The following is a 17,426-nucleotide window of genomic DNA, read 5'->3' as shown; positions in this document are numbered from 1 at the left end:
GAAATGACTGTCTTAAATTTGAATTTCCTGTAACAAGAGTGAAAGAGAGTGTGTGTGGTGGTTTCACTTATTTGACTGAATCTTATTCATTTATTTAAAATTTTTTTTCGCCTGAAACATAGGATACAGGGGATGAAGAGAAATTAATTCATTAAACATAACTCCTATAATCCCTTTTTTAAAAAAATATTTTTATTTATTTATTTGAGAAAGAGAGAGAGCACAAGAGTGGTGAGGGGCACAGGGAAAAGCAGACTCTCCTTGAGCAGAGAGCCTGATAAAGAGTTTAATCCTGGGCTCTGGGATCAGGACCTGTGTGGAAGGCAGATACTTTACCAACTGAGCCACCCAGGTGCTCCCATAAGGTCTCTTTCAAGGCTATGATGATGTGTTTTGTAGCAGAAATTGATAATTGTTTACCAAAATCTGGGTGCTACCCTTCATAATGTCAAGTCATTGCTGGGAGGAGACTTCTTAGCCAAAGACTACATTTCCTGGAACTGTTTACATCTATTGTGGCCATGTGACCAAGTTTCACCAATAAAATAGAAATAGAAGAAATGAAATGTCTTCTCTCATCCTAGGCTTTAAAGACGCATTTATAAGTTCTCCATGCACTTTTATTCCTGCTTGTTGAATGCAGAGGACACAGGGACCATGGAGCGAAGGCTGGCAAACTTCTCTGAAAAGGAATAGATAGTAAATATTTAATACTTTGTTGTCATCTGATCTCTGTTAGAACTGCTCCACTCTACCTTCATAGTACAAAAGAAGCCATGAGCAACACATAAACATTTGAAATCATGTTCTAATAAAACTTTATTTACAAAATAAGTGGTAAGTCCACAAGACATTATTTTCCAACCCCTGCCTTAGATGATAGCAGAACATGAGATAGAAAAAGTTGACTCCTCAAATTCAACATGGAGAAAAACCAGCAACACATGCCAGGATCACAGGACTTCACTTATTACATGAATATAATAGCTAACTTCTATTTTGTTGGGCCACTGAGATTTTAGAGCTTATTTATTAAATAAGTTAGGGCGGTCTTCACTAACATGATTCTAGTACAAAATTTAAAAATTGAGAATTAAATATGTAAAGTTGAAGAGCCACTAAGATGAGCATAAGGCAGAGCCACAAGATCCTATTCTGCTGCTCACCAGTCTCCTGATCCATGCTGGTTCCTAGAATCAGTTACTTGTTCTCATCCTTTTCTTCCTATTCTCCTGTCCTCTGTCTTATACTTTAACAGTTGGTCATATAAAAAAGAAGTAAAACATGATATACTTTACTCCATAAACCTGCTTCAATACTGTACTGCTACACTTAACTCCGTACATATTTCTTTAAACTTTGTAGCAAGTTGTCATAGATAACCTGGTTAAGGAAAAGAGCAACCATGTGCCACACACAAAGGTATTACTGTCTTCTATGGCCAAAGTTGTAAAAGTAAAAGGCCTGGTGCCTTCTTTGTGTTAATGTCCATTAGCGGGCCCTAAAGCAATATAGCTTGAAACTAATGTGCACCACAATGTGGTAAAATTCTTGCTTAACTTCTAATTACAAAACTATCTCAGCCTATGCATCAAACATGTGTCCCAAGTTTGGGGGCGGGTGGTTAGGAAGGATGGAGAGATGGTGGGGGAAGGGGATGGAGTGGTTGACGCTTTTACTAGGAACAAGTTCAAAACACAAGCTCACTCTAAACTCATCATCATTTCTGTCCTCCAGCAATTAAAACTGTAAGTGTGTGTATTTTATCATGCCTTCAGTTGTAAGTAATAACAAATTCAAATCCAAATCAACCATATTTAAATGGCAGAAGGAACTTCTGGTCTCATTTAAGTGAAAAAAAGTAGGACGGGGTTTAGGAATGGCTTGATCAGGGATCTGGCTCTATTTCCTTAAAATTCACTTGTCTCTTCCTTCCTACATTTGATAGCTATATTCAAACATCTTCTCTTGTGGCTATAGTGGCCTCAGAACTTGTACCTGTACACTATATCTTTCAAAATAAGACAGGGACCCTATCTTTTCTCTAATTATATATAAAATAATTCCATATTCTGACTTAACTAACCTGGTCAGGTAAATGGCATATGTTCATTGGTTTAGACCTATGGTTATTGCTAATACCTGAGCATAAATGCTTTGCCAAATGGGATCAAAGAATGCTGACTGGCTTTTGCTAATCAGGGCCCAATCAATCTGCAGAGTAACCATGTAATAGGTGAGGAGTGAAGCAGACTTTCAAGGGTAATTACAATGTCCAGTACACTAAGTCAAGGTTAGCATGTCTGGCCCCTCTCCTACAGTCTCTTCAAAGACATGCTTCATGTCTTCATATAGGTAGATCCCATGCTACCACACCCTACCAACAACTCACTAGACCTTGCTTCACTGCCTTGTGAGTAAGAAATTATCCCTATTTCACTGCTGATGGAATTGAGAATGTTTAAATCAAATCCCCCCTTAAAATATTATAGCTAATAAGCAGTACACTCAGGGTACAGACACAGCTCCACCTGATTCAGTTCCATGTTCTCATACCCCATATGATGTCTCCCACCCTGATACAAATATAAGCCAAAGTTAGATGTTATCACCCCACCCTGGCTTACCATGTTAAGAAATTTCCCATCTGAACAGTGGAATCTGCTTTGTTTTCTTATGTATATGTAAGGATAATATTTTCTATAAGTACAGAATCCACAGTTTAAGTCTGGAAAGAATACATTCTGGGTCCTTGTGTCTACGTATAATCATGTATTGAATAGAAAGTGTTTATGGTGGATGTGAGGGTGCACATGGATATATGTTCTATTTTCTGGTTATCTTAAAATCTTAACAATAGATGGCTTGCATGGCTCTCTTTAATTTTGAAAAAGCTCCACAGGTTTATGGCATATGGCTAGGCTCCCTCCAGAAACACTCCAATATGTCCCATAAAATCATCCTGGTGTTGTTATACAGTGAAGACATCTGCTTGTCTAACTTGTCATTTCCACATTAGTACCTAGACATACACACACTTAACACAGTCCTTGGAGAAGGTATCTTAAAACCTTCTTCGCTTTTTAACTCCATCATCCTCAAAGGTCTGGGAAGTTAAAAGGTATGTTCATATTATGCAAGTATTGAATATGACTAAATGCAAGAGGTGATAGTGAGATCACCTTAAATTTCCTACTCAACTTGCCTACTTAACAGCCATAACTTTGGGCAGGTTATTAACCTCTCTAAATCTTAATTTCTCTTATCTGTAAAACAGAGATAATAATAATAATAATTATTATTATTATTCTATATGGTTGTCATGAACACATTGGCACATTGAAAACATTAAAAAATGTTCACTGCTACTATTATTATGATAGATATTTGTATCTGTATCACCCTTATGATTATTAATTAGAATTAGTATTTTACTCAAATGACCAAATTCATTTTATTTCCTTACTGTTGGATATCAGTTGCATAAAATTTCCATCTACTTAATATACTGCCTTTGGGAATCTAACCTTTAATTTAGATAAAGGTCTGTTTTTCTCTTTCATATAAAAGGAAAATAAACAAACAGACACAAAACATATTTTTTAATATCTTGGATATTTACTTTCTGATTTATGCTATCCAGCACTGTGCTTAAAGTTTTTCTTCCATTTCTTTTTTTGTTAGCTAAAGTAGCAGATCTTCTTACAATTTCCTTTAGTAATTACTTTTGGTACTTACCAGATCTAAGCAACTAAGACACAGACCCTATAAAGAAAATGTCATCTCTACACAGTCAATAGACCCAGGTTTCAATGGGCTTAACCTGAAGCTCTGGTCTGCCAAGCACTTTGGTGTTACATCCCAAGGGCCCTGGAGCTAATGAAACATGTTGCACTCCTAATATCTACTTAAGCAAATTGAATGTGGCCATCCAAGAAAATTACTCCGTTGTCATGGTAACTCTTTTACTACTTCTTTAGGTCAAGAAGAACAGGCAAAAAAAAAAAAAAAAAAAAAAAAAAACCTGGCAGCAAACTTTACAATCTAAAATAAAGTTGTGGGAGGTATGAGGCAGAGGCAAAGACAAGTGAGGGATTTAATTCAATATGGAGGAAAACACCTGAGATACAATGAGCTCCCCATAATGTGCTCCCATTCACCATGTTTAGACATAAGGTTGGGGGTGTCTCAGCAATAGGTTCACAGAGTGTGAAATATGGAAAAGCTCTTAGGGTATCTAATCTGAGCCCCTCATTTTACAAATAAAGAAACAAGCCCAGAGGGGTAGGACAACTCACACAAGTTAGCATACTAAATTACTTGGCCCACACCAAAGCGGAAACAAGGTCTCCTGCTTTTCTTCCCAAGTTTCTTTTATCATTATATCCCCAGAATTTAAGTGCATAAAAGAACTATCCAAAAGACCTTTAGGAATCTTTGCTATTATGCTAATATATATATTTTAAATATTTCTGCATTTATTTGAGAGAGAGAGAGAGAGAGAGAGTCAGAGAGAGACTGAGAAAGAGAGAGAAAGACAGCATGAGATGGGGAAAAGCCAGAGGGAGACAATCTCTGGGACTCCAGGAGCATGACCTGAGCTGAAAGCATTCACTTAACCAACTGAGCCACCCAGGTGCCCCTTTGAAAATTATAAAGGATTGATTCAGTGCAGAAGAGGAAGACAGGTTAGTCTTAAACTGATTCCAGGACTGGCCAGTTATTGAAAAGTTGGAAAGATTTCACTCATCGTACATTAATTACACATTGGCACTATATTAGGTGGATCGCAGAGATCCATGATGGATCCCAGAGATCACAGATGATATAGTCAAATAAGTTAGGCCACTCATGGTTCTCGTAAAAGCAGAACACTTCTTATGTTTATGCTTAGAGTCAAGAGTCTGAAAATCTCCACTTTCAAGAAATTTATTCTTCATTTCACAAACGTTAGAACATACGGAAAAGTTATGGTACTAACAAGCAACAGACATGCCCTGATTTTAATTCTATGATGCTATCAATACAAAGAAAGAGTATAAATTGTAAAATAAGAAAAAGAGAGGAATTTTAATGTCTTTATCAATGAAAAGGTAATACTAGTTGGTTAAAAAAAAAAAAAAAAAAAAAAGAGGACCTAGGAAATTAAGCTAGTACATAGCAGCAAACCAATAACATGGAAAAGGACCCTTCTATGTACAACATTTCTAAGATGTGTATGTAGGTTAACATCACTGTATCATGTCCATCTTGATCTAATACTAGTCCATTTGTTGGCCAGACCAAAAACAGGTACTTCAGTCTTATCCCTTAATGGTGCTCCTTGCTTTTCTGATTGAACTTCTCCCCAGCTATCCCTGGATTCCAACTGCTGGCAGAGGAAATAAGTCTTGGTACCCCATTCTTAGGCTAGTTTTTCCTAAGACCAACAACAATCTGATGATTATTCAGACTTAAACCCAGAAGGACTTGCAAAAATTGAGAGGGAGCCTATTATAAAAGGATTGATTATAAAAGGAAGTGATTAAACAAGAAGACTACCTTATAGAGATGTGGAAACATCACACCAAAAGAAAATATGACCCTGCCATGGTACTCTATAGTTGGATTCAATTTCTGTAATCAGACTATCACCTGGGCAAAAACTAATGTTCCTTGGATGGATGGAGAGGTAGGTAGCTAGAAAAGAACAAAGCCATGGGTACAAATGATAGTGTTAATAAATTCTAAAACAAGGATAACTTATGGGCACATTCATCTAATCAGTCACTCACAGAACCAGTATTTGTTGTGGAGTTACTATGTACCAGATTCTATTCTAGGTGTTAGAGTTACAGTCGACTGTAACTCTCTTCTTCCCAGTGACTCTTCAAAGAAGCCCTTAGAGTTCACAAATACATAATCTACTGTCATTACTCAGTCACTCTTTCGTAAGCCCAGAATCTACAATATTTCATTGACCACACCAAATGACTTATGGAGCCAACCAGACAGCAGAATTCAATTCAAGTTGGCAAATATTGAGCTTCAACATGTACTAGCAACCACCTGTGATACCTCATGGTACCCTCATAGACTTTACTATTCTGTAAAGAAATGATATAATATGAACACACACATGCACACACACATACATACACATGTATAAGAGACAGAACAGTAATGTCATCAGAGAGCTACAAAGAAAATGTTCTCAGAACTCAGAGGAGTTAAAAACATCCTGTGAAGGAACTGGAAAATGCTTTATAAATTAGTTTTTGGTTTTGCTATTAAAGAAAGGAATTGGCAGGACAGAAATGGCTCAAAAGAGCATTCCAGGTAAAGAAAAGCAGCAGGAAACCCTGGCTTATGTTTAAAGGTCAGCAAAACTTTCTACCTTCAATGCTTTTTTAGGAAAGATGGCTGGGGATGAGGCATTTCTACACTCTTCTTAATGATTTTCCAAGTCGAAAGTTTTGATGATAAGTTAGAGGTGGCAAGACCTATTTGAGAATTTGACAAAAGTAATAGTTCTGCACTCCCCCAAAACATACTTAGTCCCCAGGTAAGAAGTCCCAAGTTAGACTCCTTCCCAACTCCTTTAAAAACTTCAGCTGCCACTTTCCAGGAAAAGTCATGTCAGCTAACTTTCCATCTGACCCCACTCCTGACTACTTCTACTAGACATAGATGTGACTAGCTTTAAATGAAACTGGAAATGGACCTTCCATTTGTTCTGCTGTAATTAATACAAGTCAGACTGCTTATATTGGTAAGCACAAACTGAACTGGAGGGCACTGAACGCCCCCCCCCCCCTTAGGAAGGTTCTCCAGTGAATGATGACAGTGCCACACTGGCCAGAGAAAGAAAGAATTAATGCATGCTACATGGCAGCAGCTTGCAAGTATGAAATTGCTACATGGCTCCTTAAACACTTGAATTGGCTGAAAATCAAATGTGTATTCACAAACATGTCCCCATTGTATACAAACATTTATACATCTTGATGACAATCATCTGAATTCAGTATTCAGACTTTACCAACATCGTTCTTTTCTGCTTCTTACCAGAGATCACATACAGACTTGGACCTTACCTAACTAATAATATGAGCAGGTTATTCTCAATTTAGTGTTTTGCCAGCAAACTGGTTAGACTCCACCAGAAGACCTCCTTAAGAGATTGTAAACTATTGTTCTATGGGGCATGTTGGGCCCAGAGATTTATTTTATTTAGTGCATAATATTTTTTTAATCTTAGACTGTTCTTAACATTTTGAAATCAGGTAATTCCATATTAAAATTTAAATTGCTGAGGACTTTTTAAAGAATCTGGAGATCTTATAATAATGAGCATAATTTTACATAGCAATAATCAGTTTAAGATGAATTATGACAAGGGAAAGTGTAAGGTTTTATAGGCAAGGTAAACACAACACCAGGCGAGTTAAGCGCAAGGCAAGATTTATTAATGGCACTCTCTGGGGACACCTGGGTAGCTCAGTGGGTTAAAGCCTCTGCCTTCAGCTTAGGTCATGATCTCAGGGTCCTGGGATAGAGCCCTGCAACTTTCTGAGCTTTCTGCTCAGTGGGGGGCCTGCTTCCCTCCCTTTCTCTCTCTGTGAAATGAATAAATGAAATCTTAAAAAAAAAAAAAAAAAGAAAAGAAAAAAGAAAAACACTCTCCAGTGAAGTTTCAGGGCTCAGGAGAAGGGGAGCCAGGAAAGTCATGCCAGGAGGAGATCAGCACTCTCGGGCAAGGTTCCAAGACTCGGGAGGAGGGAGCTGGGAAAGTTCGTGCTGGGAGGGAGTCAGCAGGGTCTTTCATCAGGATAAGGCAGGTTCACATCCATACATGGTAAGGTATTTGGTGATGGGAGGGAATGGGGGAGTCCTGATACTCCTGTTTCCTGCATAGGTATCAGGTTACTTATGGAGACGGGACCTCGGCATACATCCTTTTGGCAGGAGAGTCAAGGGTTAAGAAAGGGGAGGGGGGTGGCCTGGAAGATGGTGGCCTGGTGGTCATTTCTATTTTTCCTCCTGCATTCCCAAAGCCTCAACAGAAAGAGGCAAGATGGTGGAGGAATAGCAGATTGAAATGATGTCAGGTCATAGGAGTTCGGCTAGATAGTTATCAAACCATTCCGAACACCTACAAACCCAACAGACTGACAAAAAGAAGAGCAGCAATTCTAGAAACAGAAAATTGACTACTTTCTGAAAGGTAGAACATGTGGAGAAGTGAATCTGAAGCGCCAGGAAGATAAACCGCAGGGGGAGGGGCTGACTCCCAGCAAGCGGCAGAGCAGTGGAGCACAAAATTAGAACTTTTAGAAGTCCGCTCCACTGAAGGACAATGCTCCAGAGGCTAAGCGGGGGTGGAGCCCTCGCGGGGACAGCATGGTCTCGGGTCCCACAGGGTCACAGAAGGATTGGGGGTATCTGAGTGTGGCAGAGCTGCCAGGTATTGGAGCAGGGAAGCCAGCTACAGAGACAGAGCCAAGGAGCAACCTCTCAGTTCAGGATTACCTTAAGCCATGATCTGCAGCACAGTCGGGCCATTGCTCTTTAGGCAAGGGATCCCACAAGTGGCAGATCTGGGGAGACTCACCTTCCTCCTCTGGAGGCAGGAATCTGCTGAGTTTGGAGATTCCAAATGGGGCGGTGTGTCAGAGACAGAAATGCTCAGTCACAGAGTGGGTGAGCACAGAGCGTGGCCAGAAACCAGGGAGACGGGAGGGATTGACCCTTTTTTCTGAGGGTGCACTGAGGAGTGGGGCCCTAAGCTCCTCCAGGCTGGAGATTGGGAGGCCGTCATTTTCATTCCCATCCTCCAGAGCTCTACGGAAAGCATTCAGGGAACAAAAACTCCCAAAAGGGAACTCGAGCAGATTTCTTAGTGTGGCCTCTGGCAAAGGCGGTGCAATTCCGCCTCAGGAAAGACATTTGAGAATCACTGCAACAGGCTGCTCCTCAAGAAGATCATCAAGAACATCCAGCCAAGATCAAGCCCACTGATCAAGGAGAAGAGAGGAACTCCAGAGAGAGGCGAAAGCATTGCATGGAATTCATGGCTTTCTCCCTATGAGAAAAGTCGCAAAGTTAAATTAAATTTTTAATTTTTTTTTCTTATTCTAATTTTTAAAATTTGTCCCTTTCCTCTTTTAACATATTTAACTAGTTTATCTTAATGCCTTTCTAAAAAAATTTTTAAAGCCTTCATTATTATATTCATATTTTATCCTTTATTGTATTTAACCTTATTTTTTGTATACATATAGGATATTTGTTTTTGTTTTTGTTTTTTTAATTTTGGAATACAATTTCTTCTAATAGATCAAAATATGCCCTAAATCTAATACAGGGCTTTGTTGTAGTCTCCAGCCTAAGCACATTACCTCCACCTCTTTTTCCTTCTTCTTTCTCTTCCTGAGCAACTTATCTTATCAAATCCTTTCCTGATTTTTTTAAAATTTTTTCTGTACAGTCATATTCCATCCCTTTATCATGTTTACCCTTATTTTTCTGTATATATAAGGTTTTCTTTCTTTCTTTAAAATCTTGGGAGGTAGTTTATATTAATAAACCAAAATACACCCAAAATCAAGTGGGTGGCTCAGGTCTATTCACCAAAAAAGAAAATATACTTTATATTTTTATATATTTATATATTTAAATATATAAAATATATTTTATATATTTATATATTTAAATATATATAATTATTTATTATTTATTTATTTTAATATATATATATATTTTTAACCCATTTTCTTCTCCCCCCAGTTTGGGGTCTCCTCTGATTTAGTTAGTGTACATTTTTCTGGGGTCTTTTCCACCCTTTTAGTATTTTATTCCCTCATTCATATACTTTTATCTGAATAAAATAACAAAGCAGAAAAACGCATCACAAAAAAACAAAACAAGAGGCCTACTGACTTCTATGGACCTAATTAATACAGACATTGGTAATATGTCAGATCTAAAGTCCAGTATGACTATTCTCAAGGTGCTAGCTTGGCTCAAAAAAGGCATGGAAGATATTAGAGAAACGCTTGTCTGGAGAAATAAAAACCCTTTCTGGAGAAATAAAAGAACTAAAATCTAAGCAAGTTGAAATCAAAAAGGAATTAATGAGGTGCAATCAAGAATGGAGGCTCTTACTGCAGGATAAATGAGGCAGAAGAGAGAATTAGTGATACAGAAGACCAAATGATGGGGAATAAAGAAGCTGAGTAAAAGAGAGACAAACAACTATGGGACCACAAGAGAAGAATTTGAGAGATAAATGATACTGTAAGACAAAAAAATGTCAGAGTAATTGGGATTCCAGAAGAAGAAGAAAGAGAGAGGGGAGCATAAGGTATATTGGAGAAAACTATAATATAGAATTTCCCTAATATGACAAAGGGAACAAGCATCAAAATCCAGGAGGTACAGAGAACCTCCCTCAAAAATTAATAAAAATAGGTCCACACCCCATCATCTAATAGTAAAACTTACTAGTCTTAGTGACAAAGAGAAAATTCTGAAAGCAGCTCAGGGCAAGAAGTCTGTAACATACAATGGTAGAAACATTAGTTTGGCAGCAGACTTATCCACAGAGAGGTGGCAGGTCAGGAAGGACTGGCATTATATGTTCAGAGCACTAAATGAGAAAAATATACAGCCAAGAATACTATATCCAGCTAGGCAGTCATTGAAAATAGGAAAGATAAAAAGCTTCTAGGACAAACAAAAATTAAAAGAATTTGCAAACACCAAACCAGCCCTGTAGAAAATATTGAAAGGGGTTCTCTAAGCAAAGAGAGAGCCTAGAAGTAACAGACCAGAAAGGAACAGAGACAATATACAGTAACAGTCACTTTACAGGCAATACAATGGGCATTAAATTCATATCTTTCAATAGTTACCCTGAATATAAATGGGCTAAATGCCCCAATCAAAAAACACAGGGTATCAGAATAGATTAAAAAAAAAAAAATGCTAAAAAAAAAAAAAATGCTGTCTGTAAGAAACTTATTTCAGACCCGAAGACACCTCCAGATTTAAAGTGAGGGGGGTGGAAAACAATTTACCATGCTAATGGACAATAAAAGAAAGCTAGGGTGGCAATCCTTATATCAGACAAATTCGATTTTAAGCCAAAAACTATAATAAGAGAGGAAAGACACTATATTGTACTAAAAAGGTCTCTCCAACAAGAAGACCTAACAATTTTGAATATCTATGCCCCTAACATTGGGAGCAGCCAATTATATAAACAAATAATAACAAAATCAAAGAAACACATTGACATTAATACAGTAATAGTAGGGAACTTTAACACCCCCACCTCACTGAAATGGACAGATCATCTAAGCAAAAGTTCATCAAGGAAATAAAGGCTTTAAATGACACGCTGGACTAGATGGACATCACAGATATATTCAGAACATTCCATTCCAAAGCAACAGAATACACATTCTTCTCTACTGCACATGGAACATTCTCCAGAATAGATCACATCCTAGTTCACAAATCACATCTCAACCAGTACCAAAAGATTGGGATCACTCACTGCATATTTTCAGACCACAATGCTCTGAAGCTAGAACTCAATCACAAGAGGAAAGTTGGAAAGAACTCAAATACACGAGGCTAAAGAGCATTGTACTAAAGAATAAATGGGTCAACCATGAAATTAAAGAACTGAAAAAATTCATGGAAAAAATGAAAATGAAAACACAACTGTTAAAAATCTGTGGGACACAGCAAAGGAGGTCCTGAGAGGAAAGTATATAGCCTTTCCTTATATACAAGCCTTTCTCGAGAAATAGGAAAGGTCTCAAGTACACAACCTAACCCTACACCAAAAGGAGCTGGAGAAAAGAAAGCCTAACCCAGCAGGAGAAGAGAAATAATAAAGATCAGAGCAGAAATCAATGAAATAGAAAACAAAAATCAATAGAACAAATCAACAAAACTAGGAACTGGTTCTTTGAAGGAACTAATAAGATTGTTAAACCCCTGGTCAGACTTATCAAAAAGAGAAGAAAAGGACCCAAATAAATAAAATCATGAATGATAGAGGAAAGTTCACAACCAACACCAAAGAAACACAATTATAAGAACATATTATGAGCAACCATACTCCAGTAAATTTGACAATCTGGAAAAAATGGGTGCATTCCTAGAGACATATAAACTATCAAAAATAAACCAGGAAGAAATAGAAAATCTGAACAGACCCATAATCAGTAAGGAGATTAAAGAAGTCATCAAAAATCTCCCAAAACAAACAAGAGTCCAGGGCCAGATGTCTTTCCCAGGGGAATTCTACCAAACATTCAAAGAAAAATGAATACCTATTCTCCTGAAATTGTTCCAAAAAATAGAAATGGGAGGAAAATTTCCAAACTCATTTTATGAGGACAGCATTATCCTGATCCCAAACAGACAAAGATGCCATCAAGAAGGAGCATTACAGACCAATATCCTTGATGAACAAGGATGCAAAAATTCTCACCAAAATACTAGTCAATAGGATCTAATACAATAGTACATTAAAAGAGTTATTCACCATGACCAAGTGGGATTTATTCCTGGGCTACAAGGTTGGTTCAACATCCACAAATCAATCAATGTGAAACAATACATTAATAAAAGAAAGGACAAGAACCATATGATCCTCTCAGTAGATGCTGAAAAAGCATTTGACAAAGTACTGCATCCTTTCTTGATCAAAACTCTTCACAGCGTAGGGATGGAGGGTACATACCTCAATACCATCCAAGCCATCTATGAAAAACCCACAGTGAATATAATTCTTAATGGGGAAAAACTGAGTTTTCCCCTAAGGTCAGAACATGGTGGGGCTGCCCACTATCACCATTGCTATTCAACATAGTACTAGAATCTTAGTCTCAGCAATCAGACAACAAAAAGAAATAAAAAGCATCCAAATCAGCAAAGAAGAAGTCAAATTCTCACTCTTTGCAGATGATATGATACTTTATGTGGAAAACCCAAAAGACTCCACTCCAAAACTCATAGAAATCATATAGGACTTCAGTAAAGTGTCAGGATATAAAATCAATGCACAGAAATCAGTTACATTTCTTTTTTTTTTTCAAGATTTTGTTTATTTATTTGACAGAGATCACAGGTAGGCAGAAGAGCAGGCAGAGAGAGAGGGGGGAAGCAGGCTCCCCACTGAGCAGAGAACCCAATGTGGGGCTCAATCCCAGGACCCTGAGATCATGACCTGAGCCAAAGGCAGAGGCTTTAACACACTGAGCCACCCAGGCGCCCCAATCAGTTTCATTTCTATACACAAACAGCAACACAGAAAAAAAGAGAAATTGCAGAATTGATCTTATTTACAATTGCATCCAAAACCATAAGATACCTAAGAATAAAACTAACCAAAGAGGCAAAGAATCTGTACTCAGAAAACTATAAAGTACTCATGAAAGAAATTGAGGAAGACACAAAGAAATGGAAAAACTTCCCATGCTCATGGATTGGAAGAGCAAATATTGTGAAATGTCTCTGCTACCTAAGGCAATCTACACATTTAATGTAATTCCTATCAAAATACCATCAACTTTTTTCAAAGATATGGAACAAATAATCTTAAAATTTATATGGAACCAGAAAAGATCCCAAATAGCCAGAAGAATGTTGAAAAAGCAAACCAAAGTTGGTGGCATCACAGTTTCAGACTTCAAACTCTATTACAAAACTGTAATCCTCAAGACAGTATGGTACTGGCCAAAAACAGACACACAGATCAGCGGAACAGAATAGAGAGACCAGAAATGGACCCTCAATTCTATGGTCAACTAATTTTCAACAAAGCAAGAAAGAAAGTCTAATGGAAAAAATACAGCCTCTTCAACAAATGGTGTTGGGAAAACTGGACAGCCACATGCAGAAAAATGAAACTGGACCATTTCCTTATACCACACACAAAAAATAGACTCAAAATGGCTGAAATACTTCAATGTGAGATGGGAATCCATCAAAATCCTTGGGCAGAACACAGACAGTAACCTCTTCTACCTGAACCACAGTGGCTTCTTCCTAGAAACACCATCAGAGGCAAGGGAAGCAAGGGCAAAAATTAACTATTAGGAATTCATCAAGATCTAAAGCTTTGCACAGCAAAGGAAACAGTCAACAAAACCAGAAGACAACTGACAGAATGGGAGAAGATATTTGCAAATGACATATCAGATAAAGGGCTAGTGTCCAAAATCTATAAAGAATTTATCAAACTCAACACCTGAAGAACAAATAACCCAATCAAGAAATGGGCATAAGACATGAACAAACATCTCAGCAAAGAAGATATCCAAATGCCCAATAGACACATGAAAAAGTGTTCAAGATCACTCAGCATCAGGGAAATACAAATCAAAACCACAGTGAGATATCACCTCAAACCAGCCCAGAATCACTAAAATTAACATTAGGAAACAACAGATGTTGGTGAGGATGCAGAGAAAGGGGAACCCTCCTACACTGTTGATGGGAATGCAAGCTGATGCAGCCACTACAGAAAACAGTATGGAGGTTCCTCAGAAAGTTGAAAATCTCACAAAACAAACTGAGGGTTGCTGGGGGGAGGGGGTTTGGGAGAAGGGGGTGGGATTATGGACATTGGGGAGGGTATGTGCTTTGGTGAGTGCTGTGAAGTGTGTAAACCTGGTGATTCACAGACCTGTACCCCTGGGGATAAAAATATATGTTTATAAAAAATTAAAAATTTAAAATTAAAAAAAAATAAAGTTGAAAATAGAGCTACCCTATGACCCAGCAATTGCACTACTGGGTATTTACCCTAAAGATACAAATGTAGTGATCCAAAGAGGCACACACACCAAAATGTTTATAGCAGCAATGTCTATAATAGCCAAACTATGTAAAGAACCTAGATGTCCATCTACAGATGAATGTATGAGGAGGATGTGTATACACATGTGTGCGTGTGCGCACGTGCACGCACACACACACACAATTGAATACATGCAGCCATCAAAAGAAATGAAATATTGCCATTTGCAATGATATGGATGGAGCTAGAGGATATTATGCTAAATGAAATAAGTCAATCAGAGAAAGACAATTATCACATGATCTCTCTGATACAAGGAATTTGAGAGGCAGGGCAGGGGCTCACGGGGGTAGGGAGGGAAAAAGTGAAACATAATGGAATTGGGAGGGAGATAAACCATAAGAGACTCTTAATCTCATAAACAAACTGAGGGTAGCTGGGGTTAGGAGGTAGTAATAGGGTGGCTGGGTAATGGACACTGGGAGGGTATGTGCTATGGTGAGTGCTGTGAAATTGTAAGCCTGATGATTCACAGACCTGTACCCTTGGGTCAAATAATACATTATATGTTAATTTAAAAAAATTGTAATAAAATCCTGGCCCCTGAACACATTTGAGTCTAAGACCCCTAATCTAGATACTACAAATGATTAGGACAGTGTAATATAGTACTTAGGAGTATAAGCTATGGAATTAGGCCTTGCTGAGTTTAAATCTTTACCATCTTCCGACTGAATGAAATGAGTTATTAATTCCCAAGATGTTCAATTTTCTCATCAGTAAAATGTTGATGGTGTCTATATTACAGGGTTTCTGAATAAAGATAAAATTAGACTATGCTTTGCACAATGCTCAGTATGTCATCACCTGGCAATAGTAGTTGAGGTATATTGAATTGCTTTTCATTAACAATAATTTTTCCTCCCTGGAAAAGGATCATAAATTTTTTTGCCCTTTAACTTGGGCTTAGTCATATGACTGGTTTTGGCCAATGAAATGTGAGCATAAGTAAGGTGTATCACTTGCAGTGGAGTCCAGTTTGTACTTTATCACACGGTGCACACTGCAACTGATGATGGTGCAGATAGTGGCTCATCTAATGCCTGAGTCCAGGAATGAGCTCAAGGACAATGTGAAAGAGAGTCTCTAGCTGACTCTTGACAAAGAAGGAGAGTGAATGAAAAATAAAATTTTTTTTTGCTTTAAGCTACTAAGATTTCAGGTGTTTCTTACTGTAGCATAACCTAGGCCATCCTGATACCATAGTGATAATAATAATAATAATAATCATTATTATTATTACTTTGATCATCACCATCATTATAATAATTATGGCTGTTACTGAAAGTGATTGCCCTTCCCAGGTCCTCCTTTCCTATATTTTGAGGTCAAGACCAGGAGACACAGAACGTGTGCTCTTTTCTTTGTGGTCAGCTGCTCTTCCCCCTCCCTATTCTATCAACCACTCTGAATCCCCTTACTGGCTTCTCATAGACCCCAACACTCCCAAGGACTGGAAGATTTTGAGAAAGGGGAAAAGAAAAGTCATTCCTCTTTATACTAAGATTGCCTCTCCCCTTTCACTATGAAAGTAACCAATTTTATTCATATTGCACAAAGATGCGCAAAGAAAATGACAATTGTTCCTACATTTAATTTCATCTTTCTTCTATACCTCTAGGAGGAATTTATCTTTAGTCAAATCCAAGAAACTCAGTCTGATACAATGATATAAACCAGGAATTGGCAAACTAGGGTCTATAAGCCCACAACCTATTTAAATAAGTAAAGTTTTATTAAAACACTATATATATTGTTTATGGCTGTATTCATGCTACAAGGACAGAGTTGAGTAGCTGTAAAAGAGTCTATATAGCTCACAAAGTATAAAATATTTTCTATTTAACTCTTTGTAGAAACAGTTTGCTGGTTTCTAAGAAGAAATTTCTTTTAAGTAAATTATCAGTCTCTTTGGGATAAAATTCTCAGTATTTCAGATTTCTGTCTCTTCACTCCTCTCCAAGATGGTATCTGGTTTTTAGAGTGTTTGTGGTGCCTGTGACTTCATGATAAAAGGAGGAGGTAGTGCATGTGGCACCTTCAGGATTTTTGTTTATATCTACTGAACAGTAATTTGTATTGATTCCTCTCTGGATTAATGACCACAGACACAAGACTAGTCTTACTCCTCAGTGTTCTGTTGACATTCAATGCCAAAGTTTGCAACTGGTAAAACTCACAGTGTGTTCCCTTCCCTGGTCAGGGTGTGGTATCTTCCATGCTGACTTAACTACTGGTAATTTCATAGACTCCATCAAGAGCCAGCTGTTACTCCCATGAAGTCCTCAACTACAGGACCACTTTTTCTTTATGCCAGGAATCCCTTCTGGCAAACCCCCCAGACAAAATTTCCAGTAACCTCCACATCCTATCTCAGGGACATGTGGGTAATTCTGACTCTTACTGAAGCTTCATGAGAAGTAAGAATAGTTTGAGAGGGCTACACCCCAGTTTTTCCCTCCACTTAACCAAACTGTGATGCTTAGTTGCAAGAGGGATAGATGGTCTATAAGGAATTCACCTTCTACCATCCTAAGTGAAGAGGGAGCAGAAATCTCTTACC

General features: G+C 37.9%; 1 long non-coding RNA gene across 1 annotated transcript in view; it reads right to left on the bottom strand.

Moving 5' to 3' along the window:
* Positions 1-221: 221 nt before the first annotated feature.
* LOC131810804 (uncharacterized) overlaps positions 222-17,426 on the bottom strand; it is a 41,462-nt gene continuing 24,257 nt past the window's right edge. Inside the window, exon 5 of the long non-coding RNA XR_009345721.1 lies at positions 222-682. This is a non-coding gene — a long non-coding RNA (uncharacterized LOC131810804). The remainder of the gene's footprint in view (positions 683-17,426) is intronic.

Source organism: Mustela lutreola, chromosome 1 (assembly GCF_030435805.1).
Source record: "Mustela lutreola isolate mMusLut2 chromosome 1, mMusLut2.pri, whole genome shotgun sequence".
Classification (NCBI taxonomy): Eukaryota; Metazoa; Chordata; class Mammalia; order Carnivora; family Mustelidae; genus Mustela; species Mustela lutreola.
This window is presented reverse-complemented; position numbering and strand designations above follow the sequence as displayed.